Here is a 15470-nt window from a genome sequence, read left to right as displayed (position 1 = left end):
AATTCAAAGGCCAGGAGAACAAATGGAGCAACAATCGAGCCGCCCCAGTTGGGCCGGGTTGAAATACTTGAAAAAAAATGATGTCGTGTTTTTTTTGGGTAGTTGCCAACCCACTTAAACTATTGAGTTCACAGAATCAAATGAAAAATGTGTGGGGTCGCACGACTTATGTTTATCTCGTAAGATCCTCAAACTTCCTTCATTACATGTCGGTGGGGTGGGTGTTTCTCAACCTCTACAAGGGTCAAACATGTTCTATCAGAATCTATTGACGTTTGACATGTGGAACCAAACCCCCCCCCCCCCCCACATTTCTCTAATAAATATAATTCCTGGGTTTTTGCCTGATTGGATCTTTCACAAATCAAAGATGAAATTGTGATCGCAAACTTAGGAAAAGAGTAAATATATTGGCTGAGGAGTGAACAGCTTTTTAACTTTTTGGCTCTTTTAAGACAGCGGTCGCTACTCGCTAGTCACTTGTCGAGTTTAAATTATTTGAAGTAAATAATTTATGAAGTGAATCTCAATTCAGAAGATTAAAGGGGAAAAAAAGGGAAAAAAAAATTGAACTTTCTGCAGAATCACATCTATGACCTCGTGTGTTATGAGCAGCCTAGCAAGCACTACTCTTAGTCTTATTTTATAAGACAGAAAGAAGATTTTTTTAACCTTATTTAAAAGTTATTTTATTAAATTTTTAGTATAAATGTACTATCTCTTCATTCATTTATTATAGTGTAGATGATTATCTTTTTTAAAAGGTATATATACTAAATATGGGTAAATTTAAAAAGTTATTATATTTTAATAAAGAGTTAATACATTTTAAGATTTTTTTTATATATAAAATATATTAGAAATGTTTTATAAATAGGACAAAAGGAGTAAATTGTATTGTTAACAGTATATGAAATATGCGTCGTCTTTGAGATCCTATTAAGATATAGATATTATTTATTGTTTAATGTATTATATTTCGAAGATCTTTTAGAAATTAAAAGTCGAATTATATAATTTTTTTGACACACTAGCATAATGAAGTCAGATATTCCATTTAAAAGCATGAATACTTTTTGAATTATGTGATTTATCTTAACCTTCATGTATTTCAAACTTAGCTAATGTAGATTTGTGCGCCGAGTATAGATAAATTTATGAATGTCGCATGTGTTGTTGTTGATGGGTTGGTTAACCATTCTCGGAGAGGTTTCCCGTGGCGACCTAATTTGAGAGCAGCAAGAAAAATTATATAAACAAGGCTTCATAAAAAATCACAGAAGTCACAACTGCATTAATATTGCAGGACAAACGTTACCTAATCTCTTTCATTGTAAAAGGTTGGTTTCTTCCTCTTCTTTTTAACCAATATTATAAAAAAGAAAAATTAGGCATAAATTCCCAATGATAAATTTATTCAGATAACCATGTCTACGATTTTATACATGTCTGAGGTCTTTTGGTGTAAATAAATATGACAGCAGAAGACCAAATTACCGTTAAAGATTAATAAAGGGGAAAGAGGGAAGGTAACTGCGCATGCTGGGAGCTATTTGCATATTGGAGAAGCCAACTTGCACATTAAAAAAAATAATTACATTTTTCATCAAGGGTATGGTGACCATTGCACATGCGTTTTTAATTTCTTCTGAAAAAAAAAATACCGCCTCATGTAATTTTAGGGACCATCCTCTAAATAAACTTTTAATTGGGGATTTGTTATTGATTATAAAATGAATAAAACTATAGGAACCGAGTTGTAGCAAGTTAAACTTCCAGGACTGAGTTGTAACCGAGTCAAAACTATGAGGACTGAGTTATATTGAGTCAAAATATAAGGACTGAGTAATAAACGTATCAAAATTATAAATACCAAAAGATTAATTTTTTTCTAAATTTTTAATTGGCGATTTGTTATCGATTAAGCTGAGCTGGACAAGCAAACAAGCATCCACTCTCCCATCATCTCCTATCGCATGGCTTTTTCTAGGCCATCCCTTTTATTTATTTTATGTTACAAAAAAAGAAGAGTGTCACAAGTTCAAGTTCCCTCAAATTCCGGTGCAACAATTGCGTGGAGCCGCTTGCTTTTTGAGGGGGTCGGTTGTGATGGCAGTTAGTATTTGTTTTGCCCTGAAAGAGAGGGAATTGGATTTGTCATCAAAAGAATGCGTTCCCATATGACTCATCCACTCATTGACGGTCCAATGCTTAACAGTTGCTTGTCATTCTCCACCCGTCCCTCATGTATCACATCACCTTATCCCGCTCTTTTATTTGTCTCTCTCGTTTAATTATTTGATTTGATTATTACATTATTGGACAAAGCAGGTTTGAAGTGGAAAGCTGGCTCATTATAATTGGCCACTATCAACCAAATTCTTGATTTGATAAATTATTACTTAGTGGATTGGGAGTGACACATCGATTTCACTAGCTCCAATCAAAATGTTCAATCAAATTCATTTATATTTGTTTTATTTTATATTATCTTTTTATACATGAATTATTTTGTTAATATACTTCCCCTCCATCCTTATCCATAAGTCCTGTTTTGATTTTATTTTATTCTTACACATAAATCTCGTCATAAATTTTTATGTATGATTAATACTTTTTTTTTTTTTTGAAAAGCATCCTAATCGAAATATTGAAGATAGTTGATGTTTAAGATATCATGCAAATAAATAATAATAATTTTTATATAATATATAGATTTTATTTGCTTTTTGGTTCATGTGTTTTCATATATGACTTATTAATCCCTTATACTTTATAATATAATTACTTTATATGAAAAAAAATTATGATACCATCACTCCAATTAAAGATAAAAATAAGTAGCTAAGTTTATCATTTAGAGATAAAAATAAGTAATTAAGATAAAAATAATTATTAATCTCTTCTACTCTGTAATGTAATTACTTTATCAAGGAACGAAGGAGGAAAAGGAGAGGCCAAGAAAATGTAAATCCGTAGAAGTTTGAGGGTGAGATCCAATTTGGGCGGTGAACATGGAATGCATAAATTTATTATTGTTGAAGATAAAAGCGCGTTCGCTTTGGCTAGTCATCCAAGCAAAGTCAAGCAGTATTCACCTTCTAACTTAGGGACGGCGATACTGACTTCAATTCAAACTTCTTCCAAAGTCAAGGCCACGAACCTACTAATTTACTTTTATTTTTTAAGTTTTCAAATCCAAATAGCCTTTTTGGGCGGCAAGCTTTGGTATCCTCGCCTCATCATTTCCACGGGTATCCTTTTTCAGTTTTCCTTAGCGTCTCTGCCCAACCCACACATAACAAAGTAAATTCTCACAATGGGCAGGTTATTTCAATAATAGCATCACCCATTACATTTAAATAAGGTCTCAAATTTAAATTTTATATTGATAGTTTGCATATTGTACGTATTTTTTAAAAAAATTTAAAATGATTAATAAATAGCTTTTCAAGCGTTATTTATAGAGTAACAAGTAAATGTGTAAAATTTTTTTTATCCCGGCATATATTAAACATGTTTTTTATTTATTTCAATTTATATAAAATTTATTTATAAGTACTTATGATCGTGATTTTAAATGGGCTTTCATCACACTTAATTAGGACCATGCACAGTGCTTATTTATAAACTTAATTTGTGATACAATTTGACCATCAACAAACTATACAAGTCTCACCCTAGTCTTTATACATTAATTTCATAACAGTTATACCTCCAACTGTTAAAGCTTCAGTTCTAAATCGATCATTTTTATTTACATCTTTAATTAAATTTTAATTTTATTATTGGTCTTTATAGTTTGATGGATAAATTTTGGTTTTAGTCCCTGCATTCATACATACTTATTCCAAGTCAAGTATAGAAATAAAAAATCATTCAAAATAAAGAAGTCGTTTGTTAAATTCATACGGAAAAAATTATAAAACTATCAAGACCAAATTAAAACCAACAATTTAAAATTATAATGATCAAAATTAAATAAGGGTCTAAATTTTATTTTCAACTATATATATATATATATATCTATATGCACATAGAGAGAGAGAGAGAGAGAGGAAAAAAGATGGAATGCAGTTCCTGAAAATTCAGGAAGCGATTGATGACGCATAGAAGGCTGGGTGAAGAAGACGACACGAGACAGGCGGCTTTTGACCGAACAGGGCACGAAAAACGCCGTGATATGTATCTCTCCAGGCGCGGCACGCTTATTATATTACAAAGTCATTACTTTTTTCTGACCAAAGCACCCTCACAAAGTTATGGAGACACTTATGGAAGAGTCTTCGCATTCTACCATCCAATCTTTGCGAGGAGTGCGCCCACGGCTATCGAATTCTTTATGTATACCTGTTTAGTGTTTGCATTCATACGCTCAATTAACGTGAGGTGAGGCTTATGACATAAATATATACAATTAATTAAGTCATGAATTGCTTAAGCGGTTTTCTGCTTAGATAATTTCTCCTCTTAAAAGTTTTTTTACACATTCACACATATTTAAATTCAAGATTTGGTACTAGAATCAATATCTATTGGTAAAATTATTCTTACTCAAACCAAAAAGAATTATTCTTATTTAAATATGAACATTGAGTTTGTGCAAATGCAAAACACGTTTGAAAAAAAAAAATCTAATTTAGGCCTAAATGTGTTTGAATCTCACTTCATATTGTTGCATGTCAATCGGATACTATATACTTTTCTGATTCTAAATATAAGACCCATATATTTAGAACCGAGAGAGTATTATTTTAGACTTTTTTTGTTATATTTCAAGAAAATCGATCCTAAAAAATAATTGCTGCGTTGATTGAAAAAACTATTTTTAACATGAACTTAAAATTCGCAAGTTTATAAATACGAATTTGAATTCTAAAAATCGAATGTAGAATTAAATCTAATGTATTAAAAAGTACAATATTTTCCTCGAACAATCCAGATTTCACACGGCTAAACAAGCATCAAACCAAGCTAACTCCAAAACCGAGTGAAGCCAACGTTGCCTTGAACTAGCAGGTAAAAAATTGCCAAACCAAGTAATTTGATTCGATTTAATTTTTTTTTTCGGTGATCTTCTTCTGTTCTGATGATTCTTATCCACATCAGTCTCTGCGATGTTATCCCTTTTTTTTTCCCCTTTACCCCTTGTTTGGGTTGAGAGAAAATTAGGAGGAGAGAAAACTAGAGAGGGAAAAATGAGGAGAAATAAGTTTTCTCTTGCATGAATAGGAGAGAAAATATAGGAGGAAATATAGGAGGAAAGAAAAATGGAAGAGAAAATAAGGTGGGCCCCATGTCTCATTTTCTCTCCATATATGGAGAGATTTGGGAAGGAAAACAAGACTTTCATGACTGCCCCTCATCTCTCTTTCTCTCCATATTTATTTTCTTTTATTATATTTAAAAAGTTATTCACTTTTTTTTTCATCTTAAAACAATATTTTTATTAAATAATTTGGTTTTAAAATATAATAATATGAAGATATATACAAACCAAATAACTTGATTTTAAATTATTTGATGATGCTAATGTTGGTATAATTTTTTTATTGTAATACTTAATTTAATTTAATTGTAAATACGATATATTTTGATAAAAGACATTTTAGTCATTTAGATATATGCTAATTTTCTCTCATCTATCCAAACAAGATGGATGATCATAACTTTCTTTCATTTTTTCCTTTTCTCTATTTTTTCTCCTCTCATTTTTCTCTCTCTCAACTTTTCTTCCTATCCAAACAAAGCATTAAAGTAAAATTATTTTTTATTTTAAGAAAAGAGACTCGAGAATAGCTTATAACATCCTCATAAAAACACTTGTAATTTCTTAGGCAAATCTCAAAATCGGTGCATTACATAAATTCTATATTTTATATTAATCAAAGATTAAATTGCCTTACTTGACCTTACTAACACTGGGAAAAAAAAATCTTCGGCATGATTACCGATCCGAAAATAATCGACTTTACAGTGTGAAAAAATCATGTTAAGATTCTAAGGCTAGTATTATATTTCTTAGTCTTTTATGAGAGAGCACATGCGTCTAAAATTAAATACGTCGAATCGGGGATTATTAATTAATATATTCTATAATTATGATGAGTCACGTTACTTTAATCTTAAAACAGAAAGATTGTGGAATAAATTTGATAAATCAGTAACGCTTGATAATAACAATCCTGACGCATCGTTCAATAACATATCATTTTAAAAAAAAAGAATCAAATAATCAGGAACTGTATTATTTTAAAATTTTTAAATAAGTATAAATGGAAAGAATCAAGAATGATTCCATGCTGAAAGTATTTGTAATTAAAGATTAATTTAATTAATGAAAGGGTGGCCAATGCCCAATAGACACCGTTCGTTATTCGCATTTTATAATAACCGCAGAGCTAACAAACAAAACTTACACCCGATATTTGTTTTCTTGTTTCTAATAACCCAATCATTAAATTGGGATTTGCATCACATAATTCACGAAGTTGTGCTCTGGTGATCTCAAGTCCATGCTATTACCCTACTCCTCGACTCGTGGCACTCTACCAAACCACAAATGGAGTAACGGTTTCGCAGTGGAGAATTCGAGAGTCGACTAGTAAGTACTATGACAGTAACTGATTGGCTATTATTTTACGCCACCGTGCAATGGCCAAAATGGTTCGTTTTTCATTTTTTCTTTTCTTTTTTGATATAGCCAAAAGTTCATCTTTCTTTTGACTGATGAAACCAAAAATGCGGGAGGTTTAGGCTGCTAATATATAATAAAGGTGAATAAATTAAGATTTAAAAAATTACATTTTCGAAGTGAAAAATGAAAATGCTTAAAAATATAATAATTATACTCGTAATTTTAATAAAAGCAAATAAATATAAAAATGATGATTACATTAATATAATAATTTGTGTAAAAATAAAAAAGAATTTGCAAATGCAATTTAAGTATCATAGCGGGAGCTGGTTAAATGCATAAATTTCTTTTAAAAAAATTGAAGCATATATAAATAGCGTTTTTGAAATTTTCGTTATGACTTAATTTTCAGGACCTGGAAATAGTTCCCTTTTTTCTTGGAATTGATCATACTATCAATATTTCACTAAATTCTAATTCAGTTACAAAAAAAAGAGGTGATGATTAAAATCAAATATGTCTTTTTTATGTTTCTTTGGCACCCCAAAAAATGTTTTTGTGTTTTAGTATTTATGCAATATCTAAAGAGTCTCTTTGTTGATAAAATAACATATTTTTTGTATCAGATAAAATAATATACTTGGACGGAATCTTAAATTCAAGTAATCTATCATTGAAATATCAGAAAGTACTAATTTCTCCGGAACTTACTCTCGAAGAAAATTATTATGTGCCTTTTGCGGAATAAATAATGCTTATCTACGAAGAAATTATTAACAGAATATAAACAATTAATGTGACGGAACGATGCAGAATGAATAAATAAATCCTAATACTAAATGGTCACATAGCGTCCTAAAGGTCTGGTCCTTATGAGAGAGACCAGGGAATGGGCAATTAAAACCGAATTAGCGTAATGACAGTGATTGGGGTCTAAGCAATTTCGGGAAAAGAGAGAAAGAGAGAAAGAGAGTTCCAGCGCCATATGCGAAGCGGACACACTGGAAATCCACGTGGCTGATCTGTTGCCCTCCCCCATTAAATATTCCCGAAAGCGTTAAATTTCAATTTCAATTAAAGTTATTTCTTTTTTTATAATTTTATTTATCTTTCACCTTTATGAACGTGTCACATAATTCTCGCCTTCTCCGAATGAAGATGTGCTCGCGCGTCTTCAGCTTCGCCACCTATATATAACTTCCCCTCTCTTCCCGGCTCCTCTTGTGATTTCAAAGCCTTCATTCATTCTTTTCCTCTCTGCATTGGCCCTTTCTTCTTTCTGTCGCAGTTCACCTTCTATTATGGCGACCCAGAATGTTCTCGTCACCGGCGGTGCCGGTTACATCGGCAGCCATACTGTTCTTCAGCTCTTGCTCGGCGGCTATAAGGTCGTTGTAGTCGACAATCTTGACAATTCTTCTGAAATTGCCATCCATAGAGTCAGGGAACTCGCCGCTGAATTCGAGGATAATCTCTCCTTTCACAAGGTTTCTATCTTTCTTGTTTACTTACGCGCTTTTGCTTGATTTCCTTGCATGGGCTTCTTTACATCCTGTGCTTTTTACTTATGCACTAAGGCTGATTCTTTCAGGCTTAATGCTTGATTTAGGTCTTCCGGTTCACGCTTCTTGCTGTAATTTTGAATGTTGGGATTGAATTTGATTAAATTGGCTCAATTGGGTGTTGCGTTGTGATTGCCGCTAGTCCAAAAGCCAAAAGTTTTGTGCTTTAGTTCTTTCCATTACTGATTCAGAGATGTCGGCTGTTCGATATTATATTTTCCCTACGGTTTCTGGCTTTATCAGTTCGTAGTGCTTTTTGATCTGTTGCGAGTCTGGAGGGGGAATCGCTCCTTCCGGTTCTGGATCCAAGCTTGTTTTATGGCGTTTTTTATTGCGACTAAACTAATTTAAATAGGCACACTTTTGATAATTTTCTTCTCTCGGACCCAATTTGTTGACTTCGTCAACTATGCAATTATCTCAAGTTTGGCCGAGTTTTAAACTGACTGGCGCTAACCTTTTCTCTTTTCTCTTTTCTCTTTTCCTTTTTCCTCTTTTTTGACAAAACAAACCTTGCTTTTACATTTAGGCCACATTTGGTCTGTTCAATAACTTATTATACTTAAGTGGTTGTGAATTAATGAATGCTAATAGTAATTTTTCCCTATAAAAACGTCAGCTCAAATGAGTCTACTGTCAATTGCAGTTGCATAAAATAGTCTGACAGTGTTAAACATGAACAACATGCAGTTAAATTGCTTAATTTCATATCTTATTGTCCAAACGACGTCTTGCATGTCTTATATTTCAATGTGAATTTTTGACCTATTGCTACTGTTGCTTTATTTTTTGCCCATTGTAGGTAGACCTCCGGGACAGAACTGCTCTTGAGAAAATTTTTTCTTCCACACAGTAAGTATTAGTGATTGTGACATAAGATTTTGTTCAAAATGATTATTTTGGTAATGTTTGTTTATACTTTCACTCCATCGCCACTAGTTGTTTATGATCTCTAACTTTCTTTTTAGATTTGATGCTGTTATACATTTTGCTGGCCTGAAAGCTGTTGGAGAAAGTGTGCAGAAACCATTACTCTACTATGACAACAACTTGATTGGTACAATTACTCTTCTAGAAGTAATGGCTGCCCATATTGCAAGAAGGTAATTTTACGTCCATTTTTATTGGTTGACTTTGTGGTGTTTTTCAATTGTTTTTCTTTACAAAATTCTATCTTATTGCTAAATATAAAAGCTGTTGACTTAGTTGCAACTGCTATTTTTATCTTGTTTCTACTGCATGCTCCCTCCGATTGGTCGTATTGGTATGCAGTACAAATACTTGATTATGTATGAATATTTAAATTTCGATGCCATGTCATGATATCTCCAGTTTGCTGCAACCATATTGAATTGTGTGTGGATGTCGCTTCTCGCTATGGAAAGAGGTAAATCTGAAATGAAGTTGTTCTACTGGTCATTGAATAGGTTGAATACGTGAATCTGAAAAAATAGTGTTAAACTATCAAGTCATTCAGTTACTACTCACTGATGCATAGGTCAAGCAGAAGAGAGTGTCACCAAGCTATTCTGGGATGAAGTTTTGATTGCACTTCTTTTAATCGCCTGCTTGTCTTGCAACCTTATTGTCTTGCGCTCGTGTGAGATTGCTTATATATTGTGCAGTCTGATGATTAGACTAAAGTACTGAACACCTATTTCTGAATATATTGCAGCTTGTATTCTCATCTTCAGCTACTGTATACGGTTGGCCAAAGGTGGTTCCATGTACAGAAGAGTTCCCTCTCTCTGCAATGAACCCATATGGGAGAACCAAGGTATGAGTAAGAAACTGTTATTTTATATTTTTTTGGGAATTGAAACTGGGAATAAAGACTTCATGTCTTTCACAATGTTTTTTTTAGTGTTTTGGTGACTAAATCATAGACGCTTGTTTGTAAACTAGTAATGAGATCTGATAAAGTTTCTGTTTTCAGCTTATCATCGAGGATATTTGCCGGGACATTTACGGTGCAGATCCTGAATGGAAATTGATATTGTTGAGATACTTCAACCCTGTTGGTGCACATCAGAGCGGCAATATTGGTGAGGATCCTCGTGGAATTCCAAATAATCTCATGCCATTTGTTCAGCAAGTAGCTGTTGGCAGACGCCCTGCACTGACTGTTTTTGGGAATGATTATAATACTGTTGACGGCACTGGTGTATGTTCTGACTCTGTTGTCTAGTCACTGATGGCACTTATTGTTTTCCTTTTCTGATAATGGATCTGATTCTTCACGTCTTCATAGAGTATCTAAGAGAATGAATGTTTTCTTACTTCTCAGGTTCGTGATTACATTCATGTTGTTGATTTAGCTGATGGCCATATTGCTGCACTGCGTAAACTAAAGGATCCTGATATAGGTATTACTCCAAAATTATGTCTTCTTATAATTGGTTCTATTCAGATTGTCATTTCTCTTGCGGCAGCAATAATGTTAAATTCTGTAGGCGAATGGTATATTATATTGCCCTCTCTTTATCTTTTACGGTTTGGGGGGCTATAAAATATCATCAGCCACAGAATTTCAGTACCCTAATTTTTTTTTTCCAGCAAGTACCCTAATTAATAATTAAATTTCTGTGCTTCATACAGGCTGTGAGGTGTATACTTGGGAACAGGAAAGGGAACTTCAGTTTTGGAGATGGTTAGAGCTTTCGAAAAAGCCTCTGGAAAGGTAGTACTAATAGTTATGTTACTTATATTTTTTGTTTTGAAGTCACTGTAACCCTTGCTGTCAATTTTTTTTATTTTTAAAACCATTTTTTTCCTGTATTCATGGTCTATTTTTTATCTTGCTGAGAATTTATGCTGCATGCCACAGGCTCAGCATAGCTGCTTTCTCAGTTTCTGAATTCTTTTCTGAATTCTTTTTGCATTTTATGTCCCAAAATAGTTTATGTATACAAAATAATCCTTAGTCTCTTCATGCTCTTTTGGCCAATTCAATTTCATGTTTTTAAGTATGACCAGGAAAAGTTTTTTGCTCCATCTCTGAAACTTAAAGCATCTCAAACCTTCTTATTCTATATCATTAATCTGTGTAATTATTTTGTTATCCAGAAAATTCCTCTTGTCATGGCTGGCCGAAGACCTGGTGATGCTGAAATTGTTTACGCTTCTACAGAGAAAGCAGAAAGGGAACTAAAATGGAAGTAAGTTTTGATTACATATTAAATAAATACTAGTATTTTTTGGATGTTTCCCTTTCCTTATATAGAACTGATCATTAAGATTTGCTTCATTTATTCAAATTCTTACAGCGTTGATTTCCTTGCAGGGCAAAATATGGCATTGAAGAGATGTGTCGTGATCAATGGAATTGGGCCAGCAAAAATCCTTTTGGTTATGAACCTCAGGAGTCCGCCAATTAACTTAGTTGCATACATATTCTTGTTTTCTCTTTGTGAATCCAGTCACATCATAGGCGATATGAATTTAGGAATCCCTTAGTTCTTTTATTTTTAATTTAAAGTCAGCATATTCATATTGTTTTCTAGTTACATGAAAAATAAAGTAGTAGCTCACTGTAATTAAGGCTTCTCTAGGTTCCTTTTTACAGGCGTCATAGTGAGGGTAGTCATATTATAGAAACATGACAGCATATCCTGTCCTGTGTATCTAAACTATACAACTTTATATATAGAATATGACTAACAACTTCATACTGTTACATTGCCATGACCAATGTTCAAGTTAGAACTCTGTACTCGCCTTTTACTTTACCTTCACTTTTCTTTTTGTTGTTTCTTCCACTGACGATTCCCTCCCCCAGCAACAATATGAGCATCTCATGTAAATTGTTCTTCAAACATCGTCTGGATATACGATGATGCAAAATCAAGGACAAGAGATTAGAGCATCGATTCCGATACTTGTGAGGCTCTAATATTCAGCAAATTCCAATGCTTGGAAAGCCGTACGTATTATTGCCCTGGTCAAAATAATTCAATAGTTATATTAACACGGAGCCCAAACTTAATACTTAGCCCAACTTTGGGGGCAATTGAACCCAACATTTATAAAAGTTCGATGTCAATGCGAGCAGCTCAATCGCAAACCAAGATTTGTTTTCCAATTTGCAGCAAAAAACATAAGATTTGTTTTCCAATGGACATTCCAACCCACAAATGTGATCAGTCTGAAAAGCCCAAAAGGAAATCCTACAAGCACAAGCTTTTGGTTTCCTTCATCCCCATCTCGTGACCCCCCCTTTTATATTGTATGCCATAAAAATAAAATCTTCTGATTTTTAAAGCAAAGGCTGCGAGAACCAATTCTCCAGAGGTAGGTATACTAGAAAGTTTACATATCAATCTCTGAGAGTGATTGATACTCTTGGACTGAACCAATGGGTTTGGATTTAACAGAAAGGGTTAGTTTTCCTAATACAGCGAATTAATGTTTAAATTCATATTTGAGAGACATGTCAATATTTAGTTTCCGACAATATCTTGAGTAAAATTGTGAGGATAAAAAATTTTTAGACTGAAAAACACAAGTTTGAACCACTAAGATCCTGTTTAGAATTATGATTAAAATCACTTATAAGCACTTTTATATAAGTCGAGATAAAACTTTTTTTATTTATTTATTTCGTATTTCATAAATCACGATTAAAAAAATTACTTATAAATTATTCCAAACAAATCTTAAGAAGTTTCTTGATTGGAGGGTTTAGGAATTGCAATTCGCTTCATTGGGCCGCGGAGCACCATCCAAGGTCCTCTGACTTCCTAATCTTCTGTGAACAAGTCATATGCCTTGTGTTTTTAGTAAAGTGTCCTTTTAAAGTTTTAAGACGCTAACCTTAAATGATATTTCTTGCATGAAATTAAAAAGGTAAAGGCGCACTTGAAAGAAAAAACTCATTTTAAAAATCCAAACAGGAATACTATCCGTTACAAAAAAAGAGGGTGCAGGCATTACTTAATGAATCTAAGAAAAAATAGTGTGAAATAGTCAAATTACAGTGTTAAAGATTTAAGATTGAACCTTACATTCGGAAGAAAAAAAAAAGATTAAGATTTGAGGAGTGTTTGGATATCAATAAAAAGCTTTTTAAAAGTATTTTTTCATAAATTGAGATAAATTTCTTTACATATTTACTTTACTTCTATATTATATTATCACTTCTAAAATTATAATTTGGTTTTTATCCAAAAATCCCTTTGTCTCACCAAAAGTAAAAATTGAAGCCAAGTTTTTTTTTTTTTGACCAAAAATTGAAGCCAAGTTGGAGCAAGCTAAAGAGAATCAAAATTTAGCATGTCACAAGACTCTGTTCTTTGTTTGGACAGCAAAGCGCGCCGGCACTGCAGTACCTTCAGTAATTTCGTTCTTTCCTGTGGTGGTGTTGATCTAACCTGTATTTGCAATTTGTAGATAAAACATTAAAAATCGAGCTGGTGTTAAATGTTGATTTTTTTAATTAACAGATAAGCACTAATCACCTAAAATTACAACGGCCTAATGTAACTTCTAAGCCGTTGGCAAAAAAAGGGGAGAAAAAAGCCCTTCTAAGCGCACCGGCTAATCAGCTTAAGCTAGGCAGGCAGGGCGCAAAAAAAAAAAAAAAAAAAAAAGACCGGCAACGGAAATCTCGCGAGTTGAAAACTCGAAGAACGGGAGAGAAGTAATAATGACCCGTCCTTCAATTCAAGTTTAAAAAGGTTAAGCGAGTCTTCCCCAGCACAGCGGGCTGGCTGTGGTTGGGTCCCGTCGGTTCAAAACATTTCAATAGTGATACGCGCTCTCTTCCTTCAAACCCACACAGCCTTAGCTTTCTCTCTCCCTGTATCTCTCTCTCGTCCGCAGATCTCTATCAGTTTGGTGATTACTTCGTCAGATCCGAGCTCCACATCTCTCCGACTATTCCAATGGAGAATCTAATTTCTTGGTTAACAAAATCCAGAGAGCTTGTACTGCCTTAGGTGATCACGGCGAAGGTAGTGCTCTGCCTACTCTATGGATGCACTCCCCGCTATTGCTGTTGTCGGCGGTCAGGTTGGCTTGATTCCACTGTTTTGTTCCGCTCTTGTTATCTTTCGTTTGATTGATCTGACCTTATGTCCTGATGGCGTTGAATCAAGATTAAGTTCCTCTTGGATTGAATATCTTTTTCTTTTTTGTGACATATATTGTTCTATAGCTAGTCATTCATGTATATTCACTTGTTGGTTTGGCTCTTCGTTGTTTGGCCAAATCTTGTGAGGATCGTGATGTTAAGTTACGGCCTATCTGATGGTCAAGCTTGATTGAATACCTGGGTATTTTAATTTGAATTTTAGATCAGTGTTAAATTTATGACAATCATTTGAGTGCGGCGATCTTATTTCTTCTGTAGCCGCATAATTTGTGAGAGAAGGATCCCAGCTTTACATTGGGAGGGAGCGGTAATCTTATTCCCTCGTTAGCGGCAAGCCGGTGTTTGTAAGATTGAAGTTACACTGGCATCCCTTAGCTCATTTCTCGTTCTCTTATGGCTTTTTTGTTTGGCTCCCCACCGGGGGGGGGGGGGGATGCGGCAAGAAAACCACTATCAGCCATTGCATGAAAGATACTAGTCCCAATTTCTAACCATCTAGCATGTTCAAAATGGCAATGTATCCATACTTAGTTTTGTTCAAATACTTGCCATTTCCTTCGCACTTTCTCGTTCTTCTGCCTACCCGTTTTCACCCAACTAAGCATATCCAAAGGGCAGGCAAAACTTTAATAAAGAGCATCTCCTGGTATAGGATTATCGATTTCACATTAGCTCAATGAGAGACATGTGTACTCCCATTTAAGTGGAGGATCTTCCTGTGGGTTTGCTTCTTGATAAACTTGAAAGAGTAAATACCGGTAGGAACTTCCCAAGATAGTGCCTGTAGTTTACCATTGCTGTTGCTAAATGAATATTAGTATTTTATTAACTAGCGGAACCAGAAGACCTTGGATTCTGCCGGGCATGTGATATAGTGCTGTTTGACATGACACGTTAACAGATTTGTTTCTTTGCATTGACCATCTTTCTTGTCTGATTGAATTCTTCATCGAAGTAATTCACGATTCAACATGATTTTCAGTTAGTAGGTGCATCTGTTATGTTATTAGTAGGAAGACATACATTTTTTCCCTTTTTTCGTGACCAAAAATACATTTTTTCTTTTCGTATATGGGTTTGTGTATCTTTTATGTTGTTAAGGAATTATGCTTTCCTTATATGTGGATTATACTTGCCTTGGTTAATCATGTTCATCATATCTTCTCTTAGAGTTCTGGAA

General features: G+C 33.7%; 1 pseudogene; it reads left to right on the top strand.

The window, feature by feature from the left end:
* The first annotated feature begins 7854 nt into the window (after positions 1 to 7854).
* On the top strand, positions 7855 to 11883 carry LOC114750400 (UDP-glucose 4-epimerase GEPI48-like; annotated as a pseudogene).
* Positions 11884 to 15470: the final 3587 nt, after the last annotated feature.

Source organism: Neltuma alba, unplaced genomic scaffold, assembly GCF_004799145.2.
Source record: "Neltuma alba isolate B1F8T4 unplaced genomic scaffold, ASM479914v2 tig00006435_pilon, whole genome shotgun sequence".
In the NCBI taxonomy this organism is placed as follows: domain Eukaryota; kingdom Viridiplantae; phylum Streptophyta; class Magnoliopsida; order Fabales; family Fabaceae; genus Neltuma; species Neltuma alba.
This window is presented reverse-complemented; position numbering and strand designations above follow the sequence as displayed.